Source organism: Triturus cristatus, chromosome 4_2 (assembly GCF_964204655.1).
Source record: "Triturus cristatus chromosome 4_2, aTriCri1.1, whole genome shotgun sequence".
In the NCBI taxonomy this organism is placed as follows: Eukaryota; Metazoa; Chordata; class Amphibia; order Caudata; family Salamandridae; genus Triturus; species Triturus cristatus.
The window spans coordinates 938,685,328-938,707,079 of NC_140586.1; the positions used below are offsets into that span (position 1 = coordinate 938,685,328).

Sequence of the window (21,752 nt, forward strand, 5' to 3'; positions counted from 1 at the left end):
TCAGACCGACCATAAGCCCCTCTTGTGGCTAAATCAAATGAAGGGTGAAAACCCCAAACTACTTAGGTGGTCCATTTCCCTACAGCGGATGGACTTCACAGTGGAGCATAGACCTGGCACTGATCATGGCAATGCAGATGGGCTCTCCAGGTATTTCCACTTAGAGCAAGAAGACTCACCTGGTCAAGGTTAGCTTATTGTCCCAAAGTTTGGGGGGGGGTCATGTAGGAGAGTAGGGTCTGCAATCCTATGATCACCCAGATTTTTTGCTTTTGCTTCATTGGTTTACGACTTTCCCTGGCTGTGGGCCTGCCAATCAGACCCACAGCCTAGCTGTTCTCTCTCAAAATTAACACACATGTACATTAGGTGCATCCACTAATTGGAACTGGGCCGCCGTATCAGTCCCTGTATCAGCATACCACAGGTATCCAGGGCATCGGTGTACCCAGGGCCTACCAGGGGCTGCAGCATGTATTATGCCACCCCTGGATGGCCGCCCAAATCTGACACAACTGGCTGCACTACAGCTGGGGCAAGGTGGTGTAATCACCCGTTGCTGTAGGTGTAGTATTCCTATACCTAACCCTAAAATGGACACATGGATTCCTATCAGTCACTCCTATGGCAGGCCTTATCAATCCTGAAGGCAGAGTGCTGGGAATCATGTGGGATGGTGCTCTGGCACGAGCTGAGCCCGTCGACGGCTTGCGGAACCAAGTCCTAATAGCCGTTCCATGGTGACGCGTGCCAACTACCTTAAAATGCATTATAATCCTCGCGGTTATTTGCTAACTTTGGCATCGCATCACCCACACATGTCGAGTAAGGTGTCATACGAATTGGAATACGAACCCCTCGCCAATTCTGGCGATGGGGTTAGCATTCCCCCCTTTTAGAGGGGCACGACATGGAAGTAACCTTGAACCCCGGTTAAAGTTGACTCAAGCCTCAGCATCACAAAATGGATGCTGCCATCAGACACAAGTCTGACCTCCTGCTGCTGGGAGACCTTCCAGCGAGGGGAGCTTGGACAAAGGGTTTCCTGTCGAGGGCGGTGTTAGCACCATCCCAGACAGGGTTTGTGTATCCCAGGTAGGCAGGGCTGAAAGGAAGGTGATTGCAAGTGGCACCCCCGGTGCTCACTGTGCATAGCCCGGCTCAAACCAGTTTCGGGGGCAACCCTGCCCCTGAGCTGGGGCGAAGCCGGACAAAGGATAGGGGTGTAACCACCCCCCTCCTGGCCCCACCCATAGGTAGGACCTAGTCACGGGCCAGCCCATTTTCCTAGAATAAAGGTAGGAGCGAGTCCCCTTCCCAAATTGGATAATTCTGAATCTTGAACTACTTTCCACGAAAGGATCTCTTGACTTTTTCTGAAGACTCTCCCTTGTGGCTAAGGAGTAGCCACCCTGCACCAGCAGGCACCACCTAAGCGCTTGCGGTTTGCTGCACGCCCATCCTCCGGATCCAGACGGACCAGCTCGAGACCCGGATTCCCTGCCATCTCTGACCTCTACCTACATCGTCAAACCAGCTGAGATTCGTAGGTGTGACGAGACCTGCGGGACCGGCCATCTTCAGAACCTGCACGACGCTTATCTAGCACGCCCACCGAGGGACCCTCGAGTGAGTGTACCTAGGGTTTGAGAAGCCCTAACCCTGAGCAGCTCCAGCACCGAAGTCTGCCTCCCTAGCATCCACGAGATCTGCGTGGGGGCCCTTCTGCTCCTTGCTGTTCACCGCGTTGTCCGGCCACTCGCCGACCGGCTTGTGGCCCTCTTCACGACGCACCACGACAGTTTTTCATCACTGGTCTGGTTGCTCCAGACTGGCTCTTGCTCCCCCTTCAACAGAGGAGTACCCCGGACCCCCCTGGTCCACTCCAGACGCCATCTTGACTCCACCGCGGGGGCTTGCCACTGCCAAGACCTGCTGCCCCACTCCTGGGCCCAGCATCATCGACAGCAGACACCTTCGTGGGACAGCTCGCCCTCCATCCTGGTCGCCGCCGCGCCTCCTGGTCCGAGGAACAGCCGAGTCCGACGTCATCCACTCACCTGGTCGAGGTGACTTCATCCGGTACCTTCCTGGTGCCCACACGATCGCTGGCTAGCGGTTGAGAACTGAGTCCCCTCTGCTTTCAGGTTTCCTTCATCACCGATCCAGGCTTGGATCGCGCTGAAATCGACACTGGTCGCCTGCCAGCAACTTCTTCTTTCAGGCTCCTGAGACTACAACGAGGACTCCCGACATCTTGCTGAACCTCACGCAGCCGCAGCCTCTGGGCTAGGTAACTCAAGCATTTCGGTGCTCCATCGCAGGTTCGCTCTACAAGTGTCCAGCTCCTTTTTCGTTTAGTCCCACTGATCAGATCTCTCCGGAATCAGTAACTTTAGACTCTAACCATTCGCATTCCACTGTTAGTGTAGATGGTTTCTCGTGCCCCTCGGGCATCTGTGTAAATTGTGCAACTTGAAGTATTTTCATAAGAGTTTTGTAGTGTGCTTAGCTCCCTGACTCATAAAGAGCCAGGGTAGTCTTGTTATAAATAAATATCCTTTATTTTCATAACAACTTGTGTGGTGTCATTTCACGTGGTGTTCAAAGGGTAAATGTGGTGGTAAAACAGCTGGCTTAACACGCCCTCTAGAGTTTAGCCTAAAGACTGCTCTTGTCCATGCTACTAGGATAGCTGGTCTATAAGGTTGACTTACAACCAATCATCGATATGGGTCGTTTGGAATGATACACAGTGATCACTAGAATAGTGAGCACTACATATCAGGCCAACTTCTCACAGTCAGGCTCCTCTGTGCCGGAGGAGGGTGGCAGTTCTTGACCCGTAGGCTCGTCGGGGGCCGCTGCAGCGGCTGGTGGGGCGGTCATGGACCGGGTGGTGGTGCAGGCCCCCTCGGGCAGCCCTAGCATCCCCAGATGTTCTTGGCGCTCCACCTGAGCCCAGGGGGAGCTCTCTAGGTCATTCCCCAGGAGGCAGTCCACTGGGGCGTCGTCGCGGACAGTTACTTTTAGGGTGCCTGATACTCCTCCCCACTCGAAGGGAATCCTGGCCATCCGGCACATGCTTTCGGTGTTGTCCGCGGTCCGGACAGGGCATAGGACATGCGGCAGGATCTGTTCGGGGGTCACCAGGTGGCAGCGGACAGCGGTCACACTGGCCCCAGTGTCCCGGAGGGCTGCGGCCCGTTGTCCATTGATGGTGACCCACTGCTGGTACTTCTGGGTGTTGCTTGGGATGGTAGCTCGGGGCACCATTTCTCGGGAGCCCAGGCATACGAGTGACATGGCAGCCGGTTCCCACTCGGGGGACCTGTCGTCGCGGTTTTCCTCCTCTTCTTCCCCTTCCCCCAGGGCTGCGGCGGCTATTTGTCGGGGAGGGGGCCCAGCGGTCCCGTTTCGTTGGTTCACGGGTGTTCTGCTCGATTTTCCCGGCCTTCTTGTGTTGAGAGGTGATTGAATGTGACTTCAGTCTCTTACCATTCAAGTCTAAGGGTTAGAGTAGTGAATGGAGCCTATTTACTAGGCACTTCGACATGCTCCTGTGCTCTTCCCCATAGATCAGGGCTTGCACACATAGCCTAGGGGATAGATTCGTTAGTATTAGGGATAACCTGTCCTGTAGTGAGGGTATTTCCTGGAGCCGTGCTGAATTCAGGCCTGGTAGGCCTCAAACGGGAGAGACTCCATCTTTCTTTCTGCTCCGGCAGCTTGGGATGCTTCTAGGTCAAATGTAATGTTTTAGTTATGAGGTGTTATTCGCTTGGAGAGAACCGGTTCAGGCCGGCCCTTATCGAAGGATTGTATTTTTCTTCATGCCGAAGACACTACATCAGGCCGGCCGGCTGGGAAAGTGTCCTTGGTACGGGGAGGTACAAGAATTTGGTGGGCGGCAGGTTACGGGCCGGAATTTTCCATGAGGAAATGCACCTCTATATTAGTGAAAGTCTGAGGCAGTTACATGTTCAGTCCGTAGGCGGCATCTAGCCGTTAGCAGTAAAGCTACTACTTATTCCAGGGAAGACAGACGCCATCTTGAAGGCGGAGGAAAACCGAGAGACAGATACTCTCCTAGCAGAATAGCCAGAGAGGAGAGAGTAGACGATAAGGAAGAGGTCCCAGTGACTCGGAGAAGGGTGAAGGGAACAGATCCGTGACCGCGGAGGTGTGACTTCCAGGCGAGCCGAGGCACAGACGAGAAGGGAACCTAGATGACCACTGAGTGCAGGCTACACACTACTAAGGTGATGTCGACCCTTTCTTATTAGAGTGTACAACTTAATCTTTCACTTTTCTTTGCAGGTTATGTGTTATATTGTAATGTTATGTGATTGCGTATGTAATGAGTAATAAAGTACCCCAGTTTGTAGTGAACCAACATGTGCTGCGTGTTCTTGTATGAGAGGGTAGCCTATTCCTCTAGTCAGCTGCGGCTACATGAACAGATGTTAACCCTGATCAGGTAAGTGGTAACTGAATAAGGGAGAGAGGAGCCCCTCGAACCGGAGAACAGGCTATGCTCGAACTGGCAGTCCTTGTGTGATCTGATGAATAGTGAGACTGATTCCCTTTTTGTATGTTATGGTGATCATAGGATGAATTTGTGCTGAGACTGCCGTCTGGGTAGAGAGGTCTGGATTCGTATGGGATCGCGAGGCCGCCGATTGTGCTGATACTGTCGTATGGGCAGAGAGGTCTGGATCCGTATGGGATCGCGAGGCCGCCGATTGTGCTGAGACTGCCGTCTGGGTAGAGAGGTCTGGATTCGTATGGGATCGCGAGGCCGCCACTTGTGCTGAGACTGCCGTCTGGGTAGAGAGGTCTGGATTCGTATGGGATCGCGAGGCCGCCGATTGTGCTGAGACTGCCGTCTGGGTAGAGAGGTCTGGATTCGTATGGGATCGCGAGGCCGCCATTTGTGCTGAGACTGTCGTATGGGCAGAGAGGTCTGGATTCGTATGGGATCGCGAGGCCGCCACTTGTGCTGAGACTGCCGTCTGGGTAGAGAGGTCTGGATTCGTATGGGATCGCGAGGCCGCCATTTGTGCTGAGACTGTCGTATGGGCAGAGAGGTCTGGATCCGTATGGGATCGCTAGGCCGCCGATTATAAGAGGTCTTGGTATGTATGAGTAGGAATTTCCTGTCCTTAGGTGGTAAGTATATGTGGTTACCTATTGTAAATAGGCCCTAGGGACGGGGAGGGGGTAACGTTCTGGCTGGGTTAGTGAGGCTCTGATGAGCGAGTTCTATCTGATCCGAAAACCCAAGCAGAACATTTGGCGTCACGAACCGTTTACGAAACCTGTGTGCGTTGTGGTTGTATCGTGTTTGCTTTCGGCGCGTGCGTGGTTTTGTTTGTATATTATTTGTGGTATAATTGTGTGTATAGTTTTTCTTCTTCTTTCTTTTCTTTTTCTTCTTTTTCTTCTTTCTTTTCCGAGATGTTTTCTAGAAAGTCGAAATCTACTTTTAAGTTGCCTGTTGATATTCCCGGATGGGATTCAACGCCGTATGAAGCCTTAGCCCGTGAGTGGGCTGATTCTACTGGTTTGAGTGGGAATTGGAATTCTTTTTTGGAGCTGGCGGAGCCGGCTAATGTGATTACTTGTTTACAGAAGGCGCCGGTATCTAAGGGTGATGAGCTTCCCGTTTTGGGGCGCAGAGGTTGGATTGTTCTGTCTGCGTACAGGATTCTGCATGAGAGGTTGTTGAAGTTACAGAAATCACATAAGGATGTGGAAGCGAACTTTGTTGAGATTCAGAATGCTCATACTTTGTTGCGGTGTCAAAATAAGTTGCTTGCTGACAAACTTGAGACTTACCAAACTATTGCCGAGAGGGCGGCTGTGCGAATTGCTCGTTATAAATACAAGAATCGGCGTGGTCGGGTTTCAACGCGAAAGGTGCGTCTGGTCGTGGCGAAAGCCGGACTAGATTGGAATCCTGACGAATGGGATGGTAATATCTGGAACTCGAGTGATTCTTGTTCCTCGGGTGAGGAGTCTGCCAAGCGCGAGTCCTCTCGCTCCGGCCGTGGTTGTAAGTCTGCTTCTTGCGCCTCTGATGGTGCACCCCGTGATTGCGCTCGTCCTTCGAGTGGGGTCGATGCTTCTTGCACTGATTGTTCCTCTACGTGTACTGATCGAGCTCCTTGTGATGCTCGTCCCGCGGTCTCGGTGCATCCAGTTTTTCGACGGAAGTTGCAGCAGGCTCCCAATGCTCCGAATGGTATTTCTTTAGACTCTTTGGAGGATTTTACTCAACAAGAAATTAGTGATATTTTGCAGCGATTTCAGCAGCGAGCTGGTGAGACCTTACTCACATGGATGGTGCGCCTTTATGAACTGGGCGCTGCTGGCATTATGTTGGATACTGGCGATTGTTTGAAGTTTTGTTCCTTGAGTTCGGATTCTACTGTACAAGATCATTTTCGTAACTTTAATGGTGGTGGTCAAATTTCTTTGCTTCAATTGGCGACTGAGGGTTGTAATCAAAAATATCCTACTGAGTCTGACTGGCCTGTGAATGACAAACCGTGGTATACTTTGCGCGACGCTGCACAACGTCTCAAAGAGGAGGTGATGAAAACGGCAATTTTTCTGGGTACTGCTGACAGGTTGCTTGATGGTTTGTTGACATCTTCTGTGCGGAATCGTATTATTCGTTCTTCCCCTGTTGCTTATAAGCAGGTCATGATGACTTTATTGATTAATCAGACTGGTAACACGTTATCTATGGTGCTGGAATCGGTACGCCAACTCGGTGAGTTGGGTGAGTGGTTTAAACCTGAACGGCAGTCCCGGCCTGACACTCGTACTCCTGGTGACAATAAACTTACTAGACGTGATATATTTTTTGGTCTTGTGGCCGATGGTGTGCGGAAGGAGGACATTGACGGTGAGACAACTGCTCGTTTGTGGGAAATGTTTCGCAAACGTGGCTTGGATCGAAAGGAGGGTGCCCGGCGTGTTCGGACAACTGAGTGTGATCGGGGTTATTCTGACGGTAGCGGTGATGACGACCGCCGTGGGCGCCCTGATCGTCGTGATGATCGACGTTATGTACGTGATTTGTCCCCCCGTCGTGAGAGAGACAGAGTGAGAGAGGGGGAAAGAGAAAGGGGGAGAGATGATTATGTTAACAGCAGACGTAGAGATGATAGGGATCAATCCCCTGAGTTGAGAAGGAGAGAGGACCGACACAGATTGGCCGATCGAAACCCGCAGTACAATGCAGAGGACAGGAATCCATTTCGTAATGGAGATGGATATGAACAGGAGGTATCGATACCTAAGAAACGTGAGAGTCTTTATCCTGATTTATCCTGGTACACAGAATGCAGTAAAAATGACTAGGAAATAGGTCAAGCTCCAGTACACAGATGGGCTCACAGAGATAATAGACCCTATGTAGATATTGATATTTATTGGAGACATCGTAATATCCAAAGGGCCCGAGCATTGGTAGATACAGGAGCGGAGGCCACTCTTATTCATGGAAAATCAAAGAAGTTTAAAGGTCAGCCTTTTACAATTACCGGATAAGGTGGAAAGGAAACTCCCGCAGTTCAAACTTTACTTGAAATGAGAATAGGTAGAATTCCTAGAAAAGAATACTCTGTATTAGTGGTGCCACTCTTAGAATTCATAATTGGAATTGATATTTTGAAAGGAATGACTTTGCACTTAGAGGATGGATGTTACCAATTTGGAACTAAACATTATATATCGTCCAGGCCTGTACGGGTTGGTCGTTTAAGAATGCCCCCCATAAAAGTTCCCCAGGCGACAAAAGTGGTTTGTCAGAAGCAGTATCGTATTCCAGGTGGTCATGAAGAGATTAGTACCACTATTCAGGAGTTGGTGGATGCAGGAGTTATAACCCCAGTTACTTCTGCTTGGAATAATCCTGTTTGGCCTGTACGTAAGAGTGATAATTCTTGGCGCATGACTGTTGATTATCGAGAATTGAATAGACACACACCCTCTTTGACTGTTGCAGTACCGGATGTTATTACCCTAATTGAAAGAATCCAAAAACATCCAGGTACATGGTATGCGTCCATTGATATTGCTAATGCTTTCTTTTCGATTCCGATTGCCCCTGAGTGTCAGGAACAATTTAGTTTTACGTGGAACGGGCGTCAGATGACGTTTAGAAGTCTTCCTCGGGGCTATGTGCATAGTCCTACGATATGTCACCGGCTGGTGGCAGAGCATTTGGCTGAGGTACCGGTTCATCCGCAAATTCAGATATGTCACTATATTGATGATATTTTGATCCAAGGCGAAACACAAGAGGAAGTTCAGACCCAATTGGACAGAGTCATTGAGTGCCTGCGTGAGAAAGGTTGGGAAATCAACCCGGATAAATTACAAGGTCCGTCCCAGGCTGTGAAATTTTTGGGTATTAATTGGCATGAGGGGCACCGAGAAGTGATCCCTTAGGTTAAACAGAAAATTCTTGATTTTGCAGTTCCGAGGAATAGGAAAGAAGCCCAAAGCTTCATTGGTTTGTTTGGTTTTTGGCGCCAGCATATTCCTCATTTGAGTCAAATATTGGCCCCTTTGTACCGTGTCACGCGTAAAAAGAATGCATTTGAATGGGATAAACCACAGCAAGATGCGTTCAGTCTGGCAAAAGAAGCAATTCAGCATGCTCTGGATTTATGGCCTGTACGTGATGGTGATGTGGATTTGAATGTGTCTGTACAAGGTCTTTATGCGAATTGGAGTTTGTGGCAGAAACAAGGCAAGAGTAGAGTACCGTTAGGTTTCTGGACCAAAAAGTTACCTGATGCTGGTGAGCGTTATACACCTTTTGAGAAACAGTTACTTGCATGTTATTGGGCTCTGGTGGATACCGAGCAATTGACTTTGGGACATGATATAGTTTTGCGACCTGAAATTCCTATCATGCAGTGGGTTATGAGTTCGCCGAAAACTCATCGAATTGGAAACGCTCAAGAGGCGAGTGTGATTAAATGGAAATGGTATATACAAGACAGGGCACGTGTGGGACAAAAAGGAGTTGCATCTTTGCATGAGCAGGTGGCGCGGGCGCCATCGACTGAGACTGAGAGTGAATGTTCCGTACCTTTAGTACAGGAGTCTCCTGTTAAGTGGGGTAGACCTTTTGATGATTTGTCCGCTGAGGACAGAAACCATGTCTGGTTTACGGATGGTTCAGCAAGGTTCATAGGGACGAAACGGCATTGGAAGGCGGTGTCCTATAATCCGATCACACAAAAATTGCTGAGTACAACTGGTGAGGGTAAGAGCAGTCAATATGCTGAACTCTATGCTGTTTATCAAGTTCTGAAACAAGAGTTACCTGGCACATGTCATATTTTCACAGATTCTTGGTCTACTGCCAATGGACTGGCAGTTTGGTTACCGACTTGGCATTCCCATAGTTGGAAATTGCATTCCAAAGAACTGTGGGGAAAAGAATTATGGCAGGAGATTTGGGAAATGCTCCCACAGAGTACTGTTACAATCTTCCATGTGGATGCTCATACCCCGATAGACTCTCTTGACAAATTCTTTCATAACATTGCAGATGAGAAATCTAAAATTGCTGAGGCAGTGGTGGACAGGCAAGATTCTGATATTGCGGGATTGGCGAAATGGGCCCACCAGAAAGCAGGACACTTTGGAGAGAAAGCCACTAGCAGGTGGGCTGCTGATCGAGGAATTTATATTCCCCTAGATTTAATCAAAAATGTTATTCTACATTGTCCCATTTGTCAGCATATCAGGCAGCGCAAAGTGCCCCAAATTGTTAAAGGTCATTTACATCGCGGGAAATTGCCCGCTCAAATTTGGCAGATTGATTACATCGGTCCACTTCCTATGAGTAGGAATTGTCAATATGTTTGCACTATTGTTGATACATACAGTGGCCTGCTGGTGGCCCTTCCCTGTATGCAAGCTACCCAATTGAATACTATTAAAACATTGGAATTGATTATGATGTATTATGGTGTGCCATTTCAAATTCAATCTGATAATGCATCCCATTTTCGTGGAAGATTGGTACAGGAATTCTGTGTGGAAAACAATATTGAATGGGTGTTTCATATACCATATTATCCACAGGCCTCGGGTCTTGTGGAGAGGTTGAATGGCCTGTTGAAAGATCAGTTACGTAAATTAACAGATGACAAGTATAAGAATTGGCGAGACTTTTTGCCTCAAGCGCTATTGATTTTGAATAACCGTCCTTTTCTAAATGCTGAATCCCCACTTATGCGTTTGTTTCCTCCGAATGTTGATGCTAAGCCCAATGAAATCAGAGAGACTGTGATGTACTGGGAAATTACCCCCGGAGCTTTGGCTCCATGTAGAGCGACCCCAGGGTCGGCAGGTTTAGACTTGCATGCCATGGATGACACCGTTATAAAAAGCAAGGATCGAGTCATCATTGAAACTGGTGTTGGTGTTCATATACCAACTGGGAATTTTGGATTAATCGCCCCTAGATCGGGGCTGGCTGTAAAAGGCGTTCAGGTGCTTGGAGGAATCATTGACAGTGATTATCAGGGAGAGATTAAGGTGCTCCTGCTGAATAGCAGTGAGGTTGACTTACTGATACATCAAACTGACCGAGTGGCTCAATTGCTAATAATGCCTGTTTTCAGTGGTGAGATCACAAAAGGCACTGCCCCAACGTTGCTAACTGTACGAGGCCAGAAAGGTTTTGGCTCCACAGATAATCCTGGGGCCAGAGTTTGGGTGCAGTCGCCTAAGAATCCCCCTGAACAAGCAGAGGTCATTGCAACCGGTCAAGACAACACCATTTTAGTTATGAGACCAGGGAAAGATAGCTGGGAAGCAGTCCCGGCTGACAAATGTTACTTACGAGAATGAATAATGCCTGTATTTGATTCTCTTTCAGATCATTCTTTGGACTGTTGCTGCAGGATGTGTCGGCGTTGGACTCCTTTTGGGCTGGTACGACGAGAGAGGAGGGATCCCATCAACCCGGGCTGAGTTGAGAACCCGAGTGTCGCGTTCCTTCGCTGCGTGGGATTCGTCGTCGAACTTTTGGACTATGTTAGCAAAACGGGTGACTAAAGCCCCTCATTTCTGCTTGACACCGATGAGATCGGTGACTGACATTCTGGCGACTTGTTTAGTTGCTGTCCCTGCTTCATTGGAGACTTTGACTCATATTTTCAATATATCGAATGCTCGCCCCAATGTTCTTCTGGGCGATTTTGCTACCCATGAGTATTGCCCCTTGTGTACTGTACTGTCAGACCCGATACCCCCCATCCAGTCCCAAATAGTTACCTATAATATCACACAGGGTGATTTGTGTTTTTTCCTTACTTGTGATCCTAGTGCGATTTCTGAATGTATGCGTTTAAGATTGAAAGGTGCCACTTCATTCACCGCTCATGAACGAACTTTGTGCTTTCAAAGGACACCGAAAGCATGTGCTTCTGTTCAGAATAACATGACTTGCAAGAGTTTGGTAGTTACCCCCAGTCATTATCGCACGATGTTACTACCTGCCGGATGGCTTTTCTCATGTGGTAATACTTCCTGGCCATATATCCCCGCAAATATTTCTGGAGGCCCTTGTGCCATTACTAGACTGAGCTTGTTAATGTTTTCATCACATCCGAATGCCAACTCTCGTGTGATTCGAGATACAGTGAGGTTACAGGAGGATTGTGACTCATCTTTGCATTTATATTCCAAGTCTGAATACCTTAGCCTGGCTATTTCAATTATTGGTGTTCCTGCTTTGGCAGTTTATAATGCCAAATCTATTGGGAAAATGGCCTGCTGGATGGTAAAATCCATTAATCATACTTCTACAGTCCTGTCTGACATGCTATTAGACGCCCAGGGTGAACGTAGAGCTATCTTGCAAAATCGAGCGGCCATTGATTATCTTTTGCTTAAACATGGACACGATTGTTCTGATTTTGAGGGTCTTTGTTGTTTTAACTAGTCTGATCATACAAAATCCATTCAAGCTCATATTGATAAACTACATGACTTGACAGAAGAAGTTAGAAAACACATTGACCAGGGCTGGTTTGACTGGCTCTTTAATTGGTTACCTGATTTGCATATGTTACGTCAGATAGTAGGAGGTATTCTGGTTACTATCGGCATTTTGATTTCTATCTGTTGCTTTATTCAGTGTATTCCTTCACTACTTCAATTCTGCACACCTGGTACTAGACATAGATCAGTTAGTTTGGTTTCATATTATTCTTCCACAGATGTTAGTTCTGTTTAATGAATGTATAATAGACTGAAGTCAAGGGTGAAATGTTCTGCTCGATTTTCCCGGCCTTCTTGTGTTGAGAGGTGATTGAATGTGACTTCAGTCTCTTACCATTCAAGTCTAAGGGTTAGAGTAGTGAATGGAGCCTATTTACTAGGCACTTCGACATGCTCCTGTGCTCTTCCCCATAGATCAGGGCTTGCACACATAGCCTAGGGGATAGATTCGTTAGTATTAGGGATAACCTGTCCTGTAGTGAGGGTATTTCATGGAGCCGTGCTGAATTCAGGCCTGGTAGGCCTCTAACGGGAGAGACTCCATCTTTCTTTCTGCTCCGGCAGCTTGGGATGCTTCTAGGTCAAATGTAATGTTTTAGTTATGAGGTGTTATTCGCTTGGAGAGAACCGGTTCAGGCCGGCCCTTATCGAAGGATTGTATTTTTCTTCATGCCGAAGACACTACATCAGGCCGGCCGGCTGGGAAAGTGTCCTTGGTACGGGGAGGTACAAGAATTTGGTGGGCGGCAGGTTACGGGCCGGAATTTTCCATGAGGAAATGCACCTCTATATTAGTGAAAGTCTGAGGCAGTTACATGTTCAGTCCGTAGGCGGCATCTAGCCGTTAGCAGTAAAGCTACTACTTATTCCAGGGAAGACAGACGCCATCTTGAAGGCGGAGGAAAACCGAGAGACAGATACTCTCCTAGCAGAATAGCCAGAGAGGAGAGAGTAGACGATAAGGAAGAGGTCCCAGTGACTCGGAGAAGGGTGAAGGGAACAGATCCGTGACCGCTGAGGTGTGACTTCCAGGCGAGCCGAGGCACAGACGAGAAGGGAACCTAGATGACCACTGAGTGCAGGCTACACACTACTAAGGTGATGTCGACCCTTTCTTATTAGAGTGTACAACTTAATCTTTCACTTTTCTTTGCAGGTTATGTGTTATATTGTAATGTTATGTGATTGCGTATGTAATGAGTAATAAAGTACCCCAGTTTGTAGTGAACCAACATGTGCTGCGTGTTCTTGTATGAGAGGGTAGCCTATTCCTCTAGTCAGCTGCGGCTACATGAACAGATGTTAACCCTGATCAGGTAAGTGGTAACTGAATAAGGGAGAGAGGAGCCCCTCGAACCGGAGAACAGGCTATGCTCGAACTGGCAGTCCTTGTGTGATCTGATGAATAGTGAGACTGATTCCCTTTTTGTATGTTATGGTGATCATAGGATGAACTTGTGCTGAGACTGCCGTCTGGGTAGAGAGGTCTGGATTCGTATGGGATCGCGAGGCCGCCGATTGTGCTGATACTGTCGTATGGGCAGAGAGGTCTGGATCCGTATGGGATCGCGAGGCCGCCGATTGTGCTGAGACTGCCGTCTGGGTAGAGAGGTCTGGATTCGTATGGGATCGCGAGGCCGCCACTTGTGCTGAGACTGCCGTCTGGGTAGAGAGGTCTGGATTCGTATGGGATCGCGAGGCCGCCATTTGTGCTGAGACTGCCGTCTGGGTAGAGAGGTCTGGATTCGTATGGGATCGCGAGGCCGCCACTTGTGCTGAGACTGCCGTCTGGGTAGAGAGGTCTGGATTCGTATGGGATCGTGAGGCCGCCACTTGTGCTGAGACTGCCGTCTGGGTAGAGAGGTCTGGATTCGTATGGGATCGCGAGGCCGCCGATTGTGCTGAGACTGCCGTCTGGGTAGAGAGGTCTGGATTCGTATGGGATCGCGAGGCCGCCATTTGTGCTGAGACTGTCGTATGGGCAGAGAGGTCTGGATTCGTATGGGATCGCGAGGCCGCCACTTGTGCTGAGACTGCCGTCTGGGTAGAGAGGTCTGGATTCGTATGGGATCGCGAGGCCGCCATTTGTGCTGAGACTGTCGTATGGGCAGAGAGGTCTGGATCCATATGGGATCGCGAGGCCGCCGATTATAAGAGGTCTTGGTATGTATGAGTAGGAATTTCCTGTCCTTAGGTGGTAAGTATATGTGGTTACCTATTGTAAATAGGCCCTAGGGACGGGGAGGGGGTAACGTTCTGGCTGGGTTAGTGAGGCTCTGATGAGCGAGTTCTATCTGATCCGAAAACCCAAGCAGAACAACGGGGCAGGCCGGGTCGCTCGCATAGTGGCCTGTCTGTTGGCAACCGAAGCATGTCACTGTTGGTCGGGGTCCAGGCCTGGCGATGGGGGTCCCCCTACGGACCAGGGTCAGGGACGTGTGGTTGGCGGCTTGGCCTCGTGGCGGGCTTCTGGGCGGCCCGGCCGGGAATTCCCGACTGCGGTGGGACCCCCCTCCTCCGCCCCGCTGGCGAGGAGGTCCCGTGGTACTCCGTTGGTAGTCCCCCACGGGGTTCCGGGGGACCCGGGTGTTGACCCATCGGTCGGCTTCGGCGGCGAGCTTCCGGGGCTCGGTCAGCTTACTGTCCAGGAGGTGTTGCCTTAGTTCGACAAAGCAGTTGTTGGCGAGGTGCTCCCAGACAATGAGGTCGAACAGTTTGTTGTACGAGGTGACCTTGCTCCCTTTTATCCACCCTTCAAAGGCCCTGCTGAAGAAGTCCACGTATTCGACCCATGTGGTGCCGGGGAGCTTCTTGCAGTCCCGGAAGCGCTGCCGGTACATCTTGGCTGATAGTCCGTAGCGGGTGAGTAGGGCTTCTTTCATGTGGTCGTATGATGTCATCACTGCGTCGGGGAGTTGCAGCAGGGTATCCCGGCCCTCGCTGAGGAATCTCCCCCATAGGCCGGCACCCCAATCCTTCTGGGGTACCCGATGGGAGGTCATGGCTACCTCGTAGGCTCGGAACCACTGCTGGATGTCGTCGTTTTTGTAGTATTCCTTGACGACATCCTTGGGGATATGAACCTTGGGCTCGGCCAGTGGCAGAGCGTCCCGGGCTCCGGGGGTGCTGGTCTCCCCCGTTTTGGATTTCAGTTCGAGTTCCTTGAGGCCCCTCTCGTGCTCGAGGGTTAGCCGTTTCTCTTCTAGTTCTCGATGCCGTTTCTTTTCTTCGATTTCCTCCTGCAGCCGTAGTTGCTCCAAGGCTAATTTTTTCTCCGCCAGCAGGAGTTCACCGTCCAGCCGGAGTCGTGCGAGTTCCAATTCATGTGTCCGGACCCTCTCCCGTTCTCGCATTTCTTCGTGGGATAGGCCGGCTTCCGGGATGCTTCTCCCCCCATCTGTCGGGGTTATGGTCGGTGGCAGGTTTCCGTCCCGGGCCGAGGTCCCTTCGGCTCGGGGTGGAATGGCCTCGGATTCTGCCCAGGCTTTCAGGGCTTTCTGCATTTCTTCCTTGGTGCCCAATCCTGTGGTTGGGATCCCTTTGTCCTTGCAGAATTGTTTCAGTTCTTTGTGGGTGTATTCTTCCAGCCTTTCTGGCTGGAAGGTTGCGGCCACGATTGTTTCTTGGCTGCTCATGGTTCTCTTTCTTTTTCCGTCTGGTTAGGTAGCGGGTGCGTTACTTGCCTGTACGATTGTGTCTGGCTCGGATCCCGTCGCTGGCCACCAAATGTTGGAGGGAGGACCACCGGGGAGTCGGGGGGACCACTCCGGGGCACCTTCCTACTGCAAAGTTATAGCCGAGCGCCGCTGAGAAGCCTCCTAGGAGAGGTCATTCTCTTGTGATCGTACTAGGCCCAGTAAGGACTTCGTATCAGTTGCTTATCTCGGTACTTTATCAATGGTAGCACATTCAATATATTTACAGTGGGATCGAGTGATCCAGAAAGAGTTTCAATGTCTTTGTAGGGACAGGGTAGCGGGACAGTCTTAGTACCAGCCTGGTACGGAGAGGCTCTGCGCCAGACCTTGCGTGCTGGTCTCAAAGCAGCTCGAACGTGGAGAGCCGAGACGGTGTCTGCAGGGCTCGGGTGGTAGTTCTGCTTGGGTCGAGCCGCGACACAGTCAGCAGGGCTCCGGTGGTAGGTTCGCTTCGGTCGAGCCGCGACGAGGTCAGCTGGGCTCTGATGGTGAGTTCAACAAGGTCGGGCCGCGACAGCGTCAGCAGGGCCCCAAAGGTTCGTGAAGGTCTTTAAGCACGGTGGAGCCGCGACGTATTCAGCAGGGCTCAGAGCGTGGTTCCAGGGTGAGTCTTTCTCCGTAGGGTCAGCCGCGATCCGATCAGTAGGGCTCTTGACTCCGTGATACAACTACTGTCTTGTTGCCGGGTCGCCCCAGATATAGGTCTGGAGCCCTTTGATGTCCGGACCCTTGCGCCCGGGGGGGCGGAGAGGCCGGGTTGGGAGCGGCCAGACGCCCAGCAGGAGAGGCGCCAGGCCCCAGAGAGCTGTGGGGCGATCGCACCTAGGTGTGGAAGGACGGTTGGGGGTCCCAACGATATTGCCCTCCGCCGGGAGTGGGAAGGGTCCACGTGGTATCCCCCTGGCCAGGGGTTGGCGCCTCGATGTCGGGCCTCGCTGGGACCGAGGCCGGGTGGAGCGGGGTCACGTAGGCGGGTGCGTAGAGTCACGTACAATCCAAAATGGAGGAGCCCCGAGGTGCAGGGGACCTCGTGTGGCTTAGCGAGGGGGAACAGGACCACGCCACGAGGCCGGCTCCAACACAGAGCCTGCGACACATGCTGGGTGCCCCCCCTTATGATCTTGAGACTGCTCATGCAGAGCCTGTGACACATGCTGGGTGCTCCCCCTTATGATCTTGAGACAGCTCTTGCAGAACCTGCGACACATGCTGGGTGCCCCCCCTTACGATCTTGAGACAGCTCATGCAGAGCCTGTGACACATGCTGGGTGCTCCCCCTTATGATCTTGAGACAGCTCATGCACAGCCTGCGACACATGCTGGGTGTCCACCCCTTATGAATTTGAGACAGCTCATGCAGAGCCTGCGACACATGCTGTGTGCCCCCCCTTATGATCTTTAGATAGCTCATGCACGGCCTGCAACACATGGTGGGTGCGCACCCCTTATGAGGCTGAACTCCCAGAGGGTGGCAGGGGTGGGTATGCATGTGTGATTTGTCCTCACACCCACATGTGGTGTGTCATGCAGTGGGGGAAAGACATCCATCCTCATGGGAGTGGGACACTGCTGTCAGTGATGTGTTGTTATGGCACTATCAACATAGTCCAAATTTCGGGATGCGTACATACAACCATGGAGTTGGGGTCATCTGATAATGATGTACACACCCCCATGTCTCTGTCCACTGCTGGGAGTCCTCTGCACCCACCCCCATGTCTCTATCCACCGCTGGGAGTGATGGGCACCCACCCCTCACATGTCTGTCCACTGCTGGGAGTCCTCTGCACCCACCCCCATGTCTCTGTCCACTGCTGGGAGTGATGGGCACCCACCCCTCACATGTCTCTGTCCACTGCTCCTCTGCACCTACCCCCATGTCTCTGTCCACTGCTGGGAGTGATAGGCACCCACCCCTCACGTCTCTGTCCACTGCTGGTATTCCTCTGGACCCAACCCCATGTCTCTGTCCACTGCTGGGAGTGATGGGCACCCACCCCTCACATGTCTCTGTCCACTGCTGGGAGTCCTCTGCACCCACCCCCATGTCTCTGTCCACAGCTGGGAGTGATGGGCACCCACCCCTCACATGTCTCTGTCCACTGCTGGGAGTGATGGGCACCCACCCCTCACATGTCTCTGTCCACTGCTGGGAGTCCTCTGCACCCACCCCCATGTCTCTGTCCACTGCTGGGAGTGATAGGCACCCAACCCTCACATGTCTCTGTCCACTGCTGGTATTCCTCTGGACCCAACCCCATGTCTCTGTCCACTGCTGGGAGTGATGGGCACCCACCCCTCACATGTCTCTGTCCATTGCTGGGAGTGATGGGCACCCACCCCTCACATGTCTCTGTCCACTGCTGGGAGTCCTCTGCACCCACCCCCATGTCTCTGTCCACTGCTGGGAGTGATGGACACCCACCCCTCACATGTCTCTGTCCACTGCTGGGAGTGATGGACACCCACCCCTCACATGTCTCTGTCCACTGCTGGGAGTCCTCTGCACCCACCCCCATGTCTCTTTCCACTGCTGGGAGTGATAGGCACCCACCCCTCACATGTCTCTGTCCACTGCTGGTATTCCTCTGGACCCAGCCCCATGTCTCTGTCCACTGCTGGGAGTGATGGGCACCCACCCCTCGCATGTCTCTGTCCACTGCTGGGAGTGATGGGCACCCACCCCTCACATGTCTCTGTCCACTGCTGGTATTCCTCTGGACCCAACCCCATGTCTCTGTCCACTGCTGGGAGTGATGGGCACCCACCCCTCACATGTCTCTGTCCACTGCTGGGAGTCCTCTGCACCCATCCCCATGTCTCTGTCCACTGCTGGGAGTCCTCTGCACCCACCCCCATGTCTCTGTCCACTGCTGGGAGAGCTCTGCAGCCAACCACCCACCCACCCGCCCCCTTGCTGTAGTACACTGCTGTCCTGGGCATACACCCCCTCCAATTTACTGCTAATGTGCTGCGCCTGGCCCTAAGCCAACATTCGTGGCGTGTGTACGCCTTGTATCCATCATGTACTGGTGCCGTAGGGGTGCGGGTGGTACGGACCGTACCCCTGCATTCATAGGATGTGTATGGTCCGTACCACGCGTACCCCTACGTCACCACTACAATGGTGGTACGGTCCGTACCACCATTGTAGTGGTGACGTAGGGGTACGCATGGTACGGACCGTACCCACACCCCCCAGAGTGTGGGTACGGTCCGTACCACCATTGTAGTGGTGACGTAGGGGTACGCGTGGTACGGCCCGTACCCATTCCCTCAGAGCGTGGGTATGGTCCGTACCACCATTGTAGTGGTGACGTAGGGGTACGCGTGGTACGGCCCGTACCCATGCACTCAGAGCGTGGGTACGGTCCTTACCACGGTACACCTACATCACCACTACAATGGTGATACGGTCCGTACCACCATTGTAGTGGTGACGTAGGGGTATGCGTGGTACGGCCCGTACCCATGCCCTCAGAGCGTGGGTGCGGTCCGTACCACGGGTACCCCTACGTCACAACTACAATGGTGGTACGGACCGTACCCACGCCCCCCAGAGCGTAGGTACGGTCCGTGCCACCATTGTAGTGGTGACGTATGGGTACGCGTGGTACGTACCGTACCCACGCTCTGAGGGCATGGGTACGGTCCGTACCACCATTGTAGTGGTGACGTAGGGGTACGCGTGGTACGGCCCGTACTCATGCCCTCAGAGCGTGGGTACGGTCCGTTCCACGCGTACCCCTACGTCACCACTACAATGGTGGCACGGACCGTACCCACGCTCTGGGGGGCGTGGGTACGGCCCGTCCCACAATTGTAGTGGTGACAGGTGCGCGTCCAGGTCTACTTCCGGTGTGGCGGTACGTAGGGATTGGTGGACACGCCCCCCGAAGTGACCAGACCCTGGAGGTAATTTATGTGCAGGATATATATTTTTTAACTTGGGTGGGGGTTATGTTTCCTACCCTCGCCCCCCCCTTTGACCCTGGGTGTTGTTCTGACCTTCTGCGGCGTCTGCGTCTGTTTCTGTGCAGCAGGTCGAAGGCTAGGAGAGCCGGGATGACACGTAGGATGGGGTCCATGGCTGTCCGTCGCGTACCGGTGCTCCTTCTTCGCGTCGTCCTCAATTTCCCGGGAGTTTTTGGCTGCCGTAAAAAATGAGCCGTGCAGAGTGACGTAGGCACGGATCGTACTTGCTGGTCTGTAAAACGCTGCCTGACCCCGTCCGGACGTCATGTACGCGATGTCCCGGATCGGAATTGTGGGTATTTTTTCGCCGCACGTACTTTTTTACGATTCGTACAGAAATTGTATTTCTGTACGAATCGTACTTGTGGGTTTGTAAGGTGGTTTTCCCGGGTACAAGTCGGACGGAGAATACGCTCTGTACGACCATTCGTACCCGGGTTTTACAGGATCGGAATCGGCACCTTAATGTCTTTTTATTAAATTATTGTAACCTAATTTGGGCCACAACTTCAATCTTGTTCGAAGATGTAAAACCATATTAAATATAAGGAATTTCTCATGGACATATGAAAACTAGCAAGCTTTCCTTTAAATTTTTGCTTTGACACATGAACTATGGCACACACTGTATTTGATCTAGTGTATAAAACTGTGTGGTATTTTTCTCTGTTTACTTTGCTATGTACCACACTGTGCATTTGAAAAAAACAGATAAAGTTCTTAAAAAGTGCACCACTGACCAATATTCTCATTTATTCCATGAAATACAATCTTTCACTTCCAGTTGTCAACTTTCTGTAAATACTTTTAGTTCTCGATATCAGGTTTTGGAAGATGCTCATCAGAAGTGAAGCTATAAATACCTTTTACAGCAGCAACCAAGTGTGAGGCCCTGTACTTGAACTGTCTGACCCTTAAAAACATTCACGTCTGTGACATCTTAAATCCCAGGTCGTTGCAGGTATAAAGGCTTGTTTGTTTGAAATGCATTCACTCCTGGAGCCGGTGGTTCCGAGAGCGGCCACCAGAGAGTGTTCCTCGCCTGCTGATGAACCCCACTGAAAGGGAGAAGGGTTTCCTCTTCCGGGTCAGCGGCGGCAGAGACAGCACCAGCAGCGGTGGTAACATTACTTCCGGCCTCTCCTGGTGTGTTGAGTCTGCTGCGGAGGAGGAAGGATCTATTGTTTGTCCAGTTCAGACCCTCACAGACCCCCCCCCCCCCCCCCCCGCCCTCAGACCCCAGATCTGCCCCTGCTCCCGCACTCCCGGCCCAGGAGGAGGAGAGAGCCTGGACATGTCTGCACAGGTTTCTGCTCAGGTAGGAGATTGTCAGCACCTTGTGCTGTGTTTGTAGAAATAGACTGAATAATCCTGGAGGGAATCTCTGCAGGAGCCGGGCTGGGCTCTTCTATCCGGGGGCCCTGGGGGGCTTTCCTTCCGGCCCTGGGGGTGTTTGTGGGCATCATGTGTGTTAGAGAGGAGATATGTGCAATGCACTGCATATTACTGCACTGTGAGGAATCTGTTCTACTGAATTGCACCTTACTGCACTATGATGAATCTGTGTGCACTGCACTGCATCTTACTGCGCTGTGAGGAGTCTGTGCACACTGGATTGCTGTCTACTGCACTATGATAAATCTGCATTGCATCTTACTATACTGTGAGATGTCTGTGCCACTGCACTGCCGTTTACTGCACTGTGAGGTATCTGTACATGCTGCACTGCATCTTATTGCACTATGAGGAATCTGTACACACCCTGTGCTCTGCTCTCGCTGTTCAGTTGTTGACTCCGCTACCCCTATGTTCGAAGCATGCCCCCCAGGCAGTTGAACGTCAAGGCTACCCGTGCTCCTCCGCGCCCCTTTTCTCCCTTTGTCCTATTTCCATTTCTCAGACTAGGCAAAAGCTTCAGTCATTGCAATAGTTTCCTGTGCCATAGGTTGGCTTATGGCATTATCCGCTACAGAGGTTGTGAGCCTGCTGCAAGGATTGTGTGTGTGTGCACAGATCTTGGGTGTGCCTTTTAGG

General features: G+C 51.5%; 1 protein-coding gene across 4 annotated transcripts in view; it reads left to right on the top strand.

The window, feature by feature from the left end:
- The first annotated feature begins 20,838 nt into the window (after positions 1 to 20,838).
- Positions 20,839 to 21,752, top strand: part of LOC146838986 (uncharacterized) — a 93,804-nt gene continuing 92,890 nt past the window's right edge. For 2 of the 4 annotated variants that reach the window (XM_085603004.1, XM_085603005.1), the window contains exon 1: positions 20,868 to 21,036. The gene's annotated coding sequence lies outside the window, so the exon portion shown is untranslated. Of the gene's footprint in view, positions 21,037 to 21,752 lie in introns of all 4 variants that reach the window. The other 2 variants (XM_085603008.1, XM_085603006.1) reach the window with 2 other exon arrangements.